Genomic DNA, 7014 nt, shown 5'->3' with positions numbered 1-7014 from the left:
CCAAGTACAAGGAAGCAAATTATTGTTTCTGATAGAACAGTAACAGTTAAAAGTTTGGACACATTCAAGAGTTTTTCTTTATTTTTACCATTTACTACAGTAAAAACAGGGAATTATGTAGCAAGAAAAAAAAAGTGTAAACAAAGAAAAATATTTTTTAGATGTTAGATTCCTCTATTTTTGCACAAGGTCATCACATGAAATACTTTTCAATTAACTAACAGATGAACTTTGACAACAATTAACTGGTGGGATTATCTCCTTGTTAATGTGTTTGAGACCGTCCTGAAGAAAACAAGACCAAGATTTCCCAGTGCTGAGAGGGCAGAGAAAGTGAATCTGCTTGTGTGAAGCATGGACGAGGAACAGTGGGGCCTTTGTTGAAGACTGGTGGAGATTCATTTAACCAGTATTGTTACCATAGCATCCTGCAGCATCACACCATCCCATCTGCTTTGCACTAGCAGGACAATGAGCCTAAACTCTGGCTCTATAAGGGCTGTTTGAGAATCAGGATGATGAACTGCTGCATTAGATGACTCGGCCTCCACAATGACCAACATACCTCAGTGAGATGGTTTAGGATGAGGAAGGAAAACCAGCCAACAAGTGTTTAACGTATGTGGGAACTCCTTCAAGACTGTTGTAAAAGCTCCCAGTGATCCCCTCTTGAAGTTGGATGAGAGAATGTCAAGATTTCTTCACGGGAGGCAAACAAGTACAGAGGATTAGGTCCAGTGTAGAAAGAATGTAACGCCAGCAAAAGTTTTAAAGGTTCATATTAGTTAGAACTCCATCAGTCAGAAAATGAATTCCAGTTTCTCACTCGCAGTGTTGAGTTAATTAGTACGGTGATCACCAGACCTCATTAGTAATGACTGAAAAATGACCAAGCATGGGTGTTATTTTTCTTCTCTGGATGTCTGAGCCTCAGCAGGCATATCAGCACATCCATGTTTAAGATTAATGTTGTCAGACTGAACAGTGTCAGCAGAAAGAAATTAGGTGGGAAAAAAAAAGAGACATCTTTCATGAACAAGTCTCCACCTTTTAGCAATTAGCGCAGCTGGATGTCAGAGCTAACAGGATTGGGTGACATAACGTGGGAGTAATGATATTTAATATAAGAACATTTCCACCAGATATACTGTCAATTGTCCATCTCACGTGCCAAAGCACCTGTACTATATTTTGAACAAATTCTGTGTTTTATAAGAACACACAAATTGTGTAATGAAATTGAAAAAGAGGCCAAACCGAATTACCAATGGTGACATTTTTAATCGTGCTAGCAGCTTGGCTCTTTGGTTAGTGATGTCGGTTATTGGTTAGTCTCTTCATCTTGCACTTCAAAAGAATAACATGAACTTTGATCCCATAAACTTTCATCTGGTGCACTCAACAAACCAAAATTAGAATTTTTGAATTTGACTAATTTTGCTTTATGACCTGTGAAATGAGGGACATTTCTATCAGCTTAAGTCGGTCTTTGTATGTAATGGCAATTTGCATATGTTTGCAGCCTCAAGTGCTTGTTCTAAACACTTTCTAGTTAAAAAACAATAAAATAAAAAATGTTCAGTGATACTGACCCTCACTTTGTAGAATATTCCTAAAAAAATTTTTTTTTCCAAATCAAAACGTTCAGTAAACTAAGCTTGACACATCACAAACTTGAAGGATAAATGTTTTATCCTTATTTTGACCTAATACAACATTTCTAACAAGTCCAACGAATCCCTTCAGTGTTGTCAGAAACTGTAAACAGAAGTGTAAAGAAGGCTGCAATCGATAACTGCCAGTAAAGTTACGTTTTCCAACAGGGTGAAACACCAGACAAGGTCAACAATACCTGCAGCTCAGGAACCAGAGCATTTTGGAGACAAAAGAAACGTTTGTCCTTACGCTGCAAAATCTTGGCAAAGGTTTAGTTTGAAGCAGTTTAGCAATTTTGCAGGCCTCCCTTGATTTAGCTATAATGGCAGAACAAACCTGGTCTTGTCAGGACCCTGTTGCCAGGAAAACCTTGAGCATTGTTTATATAGTTTTTCTTTTTAAGGCTTTTTTTTGGGGGGGCCGTTTTGCCTTTATTTCATAGTGCAGTGAGAGAGAGAGACAGGAAAGTGGGGGAGAAGAATGGGGGAAGGACCCGTGGAAAAGTGCCATGAGCAGGGTTCAAACTCATGACCTCCACATCGGGACTGTAGCCCCTATACATGGGACATCAGCTCAACCAGGTGAGCTATAGCGGCGTCCCTGTTTGTTTGTTTTTTTTAAAAACTTTTTTTTAAACTCTTTTTTTTGTGAGTTGCAGTAATACTATTAACATGATATCAAAATAGCTAAGTGAGTGTGGCTGGTGAGCCTGCACCCCACCGCCAAATGAATATGGTCATTTGGTAGATTTGTAGCTAAGGGAGCAGTTACTTTTCCACATAGAGCAACATGGGGCTGGACAGCATTTTTCCTCCAATAAATGAAATCATAATTTCAAAACTTGCATTTTGTGTTTTCTTGGGTTATCTTTATCTTATATTAAAATTAGTTTGATGATCTGAAACATTGGCTGCACGGTGGCTCAGTTGTTAGCATCGTTGCATCACAGCTAGAAGATCCCTGGTTCATCTCCTGGCTTGGGCCCAGGATCTTTCTGTGTGGAGTTTGCATGTACTCTGGGTACTGTGTTACTGAGGTTAACTGGTGATTCTAAATTGTCTGTAAGTGTGGATATGAGTGTTTTTGTTTGTCTCTCTGTGTAGTTAGGGTCTCTGTGTCGCCCTGTAATAGACTGGTGACCTGTCCAGGGTGTCCCCTGGCATCGCCCTAAGTCAGCTGGCATAGGCTCCAGTCCCCACCCCACACGACCTGAGTGATGATTAAGCGGCATATAGATAATGGTTGGATGGGTCTGAAACAATTAAGTGTGACAAATATGCAAAAATAAGACTGTGTCTTCACAGTGTTGGAGAATGGTCTGGTTGCACCTCATTATTATCATTCCGCTATAGCAGGGAAATGGCTTTTTTGGAGTTCTTGGGTGGAGCTAAGCCAGGATAGAGCCTCTGCAAAACAGTATAACGAGAATTCTTTGGTGGAAAATTGTTATTTTACTTTCATTAAATTGGCTAATCCATCCAGTGAGTCAGCATACTGTAGATGAAATGTTTCAGTAATCACCGGATGGCTGCCACGAGGTTTAGGTCAAGCTCATGGTAGTTACCACATAAATACAGTAGTCTACAATAGGCAACAAGGTCATTTTATTTGTCATCTGTTCCATCCCTGGTAAACACAGATGTCATCGAGCACAAGCCAAACTAAAAACGAAAATGTTTTAGATGTTAATAGTATATGGTTTGTATTGAAGTGCTATCAGAAGACATTCAGGTGGTTGAGACATCTTGACCTGCAAATAAGGCCGAATCTCAAACCTGAATACTGTTTTGGGTTGGACTGAAATATTTCCGTTATCAACACATGTACAGAAAATACTGAAAGCTGATGTCAAATATCTGGTCATATATTCTTGTACCCTGTGGTACCTGATTTAAATCATAGTTTCTGACTATTACATTTTAGCAGTGCGTCTGCCAATTTCACTCAACTTTAGGTTCTTTCCTGAAAAGAAGTGTTAAAGTAAGTGCTAAAATTGTGAGATCATGTTTTCAAGGCTATCTTTTAATGTTTCTCTTTATGTATTTATCTTTTCTTTTCACACATCCAGACAAAACAGAAAGCCACACATCCATTCTACCTAAAAACACAAGGCAAGAAAAGCAGAAGGTTTCAGACTGATGTGCTGTCTTCAGCTGTCGTTGTGGCTCTTGTTCTTGACTTTTACTCCTCAGTGCTTTTCTCGCCAGCTACAGGAGCTCACAGTAACTCCTCGGTATGACTAAAGGAAGTTTCGATCTGTGTAAATGAGACACATACTCTGTGATCCATTTTGAAAGTGGCTCAAATTAAACAGCTTATCTTTTCTCAGTGTTATCAGCTTGAAAGATTCCACTTGTCTCTTTGGCTTCAGGCCAGTTTCCATCAGAGCTGTGTTATCTCTGATTCATTTAAGACGTCTCTACTCATTGCAGATTGGTGAAACGAGGCGTTGGTTTCTGCCCAGTAAGCAAACCTCAATTTTTTACTCCGCTTTCATCTCTGCTTAGAGTCTCGCTGACATCAAGTTTAACAACCTCATATTTTGGCGATTCTCGTGCTCAGTGTGAAGCTCTCAAACAGCAGAGCCGCCGTTGAAGGTGAAGCTGCGGAGGACACGAGTTTTATAAGAATATGAGATACTAAACTTTCCGTTTGAGCAGCTCAGAACATTTCTTATTTTGTTTTTAGATTGAACAGCTGCTGGATGGGAGCCTGACAAAACAGTGAGTTGGACGCTTAGATGAAACAAAGGACAGGGACACATCAGCCAGGAGCGTCCTCTAATCACTGAGCGTAATGCCAACTTGTACACAGCTATTGACACCTGTAGCTCAGGTTTCAGGATGTGTCAGCTGTTGTGTTGGTGTCCACATGTCAAAGTGTCCTTGAGCAAGAAACTGAACCTCCAGTCAATAACCAAGTATGTTACTTTCCTTTGGAATAACATCTCTGCCAAATGCATTGCAGTCTCTCTAAGGCCATGATGGTAAGAGCAAAATAACCAAAGCTTTTCAAACCAGCCATACTGACACTTTACCACAAATCAGTTGCTGAAGCAAGAAAATGTCATGTCTTTGTTAAGGCGGCTGACCCACATGCAGAGAAACAGTCAGGAGAAACAGAGTTTTAGAAAAATGATATTTATTGCAGTGGTTGAAAATGTGCAATGATGAACTAGATCCAGGTGGAGACGTCGATGTGGGTTTGTGGACGGCTGGGACGGACAGGTGGAGTGAGTGAAAGGCAGGAGTGTCACCAGTTGTGAACAGAGGAGCCAGGAAAGCATGGAGAAAACTTGGGTCTGGCGCAGGTGGGCTGTGGGGAACCACATGCAAGGAGCGGGTACACAGGAAAAACCTTTGGAGAAGGAAAGAAGCAGTTACTCGGAGCGCTTGGAAAGAAGCACGAGGAAAAACTCGGAAGGAGGCTTGACGTGACCACGTGGGTTAACACTCAGGCCATGAGTGACTGGCAGTCAGCTCCTTTTATCCACAAAGTAACGAGGTTGATGAATTGCAGGAAATAAGCCCCAGCAGAGCAGGAGTTCTCCAGGACGCCCTCTGGTGGAAACCTGCAGGAGAACATAAACACAGACCAAAACCCCATTCCCTGACAGAAAATCCTAATTCGTTTCCAAAGGGGCAGACAAACGTCCAATGAGAAGAAGGAATTGCATATCAATGCTACTTAAGCCTTCGTCACATGCGGACGCACGGCTTTTTGGATCGTACGTCCTCTGTGAATTTGGGGTGCCGTGGAGGTTGTGAGGTAGAGGAAAGGTTGCTAGGCTTCATCAGAAAGGCTCAAGTCTGCCTTGTGAGTCGCAGGAGCGCCGTGAGATGTCTATTCAAGCATGGACGCTAATTGCAATGTGTGATTCCCGTGGAAATTGTTCTCACTTCTTGAGTTTGTCTTGCCACCTGCGTACTTGGCACACACTCACCACTTATGAAGAGAATGGAACGCATGGCCAAAGGCAGTCACACTTGCCTCACACACTCGTGATGATGTACTGATGGTGTATGTCAGTTTGGCGTGATTTTCAAAAAACAAATCAAAAAGAAAAAACAAAACAGAGACACTTCAGGTGATATGCTGTCTTGTAAATTCTGTTAACATACTGACAGGGTTTGAGCTTCAGGACGTCCCTTTATCCCAGGGCGATTAAAAAAAGATCTGGGACGATACAAACTGATTTCAGGACAAAAGTTGAAACTTTATATCAAATCGAATATAGGGCTGCATTGTGGAGCAGAAGGGCAAAAGCTCGCTTGATCCTGACTTTTGGTACGAGTATAGACCACGAAAGCAGGGCCTCATGATCCTCCTGACTTTTTTGGGTTTTAAGCAGGAGGTGTCAGAAAAGTTACCACAGGGATAACTGGTTTGTGGCAGCCAGGCATTCATAGCAACGTCACTTTTTGATCCTTCGATGTCGGCTCTTCCTCTCATTGTGAAGCAGAATTCACCAACCATTGGATTGTTCACCCACTAATAGGGAACGTGAGCTGGGTTTAGACCGTCGTGAGACAGGTTAGTTTTACCCTACTGATGATGTGTTGTTGCAATAGCAATCCTGCTCAGTACTTGTTGTAACTACATAATATTCCTCTTGTGAACAGCTCTGCTTCCACTTGTACTGTGCATTCTCCATCCAGCTCTGGGGTGGCAACTTCAGAAAAATATGTTTGTGATGAAATACATTCTGTCTGTCGAGCGATCAAATCAAGGTTCCAAAAAACTCTCTTTGCTCACGATGTTAATTGGTACCATGTTATTTAAGGTGTACATTATCGCATCAGTAATTTATCTCTGCTGTTTGCAACCATTTTAATATGGTGTAACACTGGTAAAGATCATCCAGAATATTGTGGTCCTGACTGAAATGGTCAAACAAATTAGTTGTACCTGTTTTTGGTCAACATCACGTTTTGAAGTTTCCATACAACCGACATTGCATTTCTTATTAGGTGCAGGGCCTTTGCATTTTCCCATTCTATTTGATACAATGATTTTTCATGGGACTATATCTAGTAGACATTAGAGGAACTAATACTTAACAACCTGCAGCTTTATTTAATATATTTAAATGTATCATGGTGCCTTGCGTTTTATTCTAAACGCCAAATCTCTCACCCATCACCGTCTCTTATATGAAGGGTCTGGACTGACATCACTCCATTACCGTGGATGGCTCCACTGGCACTTTTTCATCTACAAAGCCATCTTAGGGTTTCTCCCTGGCTACTTAAATCGCCTCCTTGTTCGCTTTACCAGTAGGTACAGCCTCCGCTCCCAGGACATTTTACTGTTCTCGGTCCCTCGTGCCTTCACTGCATTTGGGAAGACTGCGTTTTG

At 41.5% G+C, this 7014-nt stretch overlaps 1 protein-coding gene across 1 annotated transcript in view; it reads left to right on the top strand.

Annotated features, from left to right (window-relative positions):
- LOC103363007 (calcium-dependent secretion activator 2-like) overlaps nucleotides 1-7014 on the top strand; it is a gene marked incomplete at its 3' end in the record, with an annotated part of 161414 nt that overhangs the window by 128589 nt on the left and 25811 nt on the right. The gene's annotated exons all lie outside the window — the stretch shown is intronic.

Source organism: Stegastes partitus, unplaced genomic scaffold, assembly GCF_000690725.1.
Source record: "Stegastes partitus isolate 25-593 unplaced genomic scaffold, Stegastes_partitus-1.0.2 Scaffold622, whole genome shotgun sequence".
In the NCBI taxonomy this organism is placed as follows: Eukaryota; Metazoa; Chordata; class Actinopteri; family Pomacentridae; genus Stegastes; species Stegastes partitus.
Note: the sequence above shows the minus strand (reverse complement) of the source record. Positions and strands in the feature narration are given on the sequence as shown.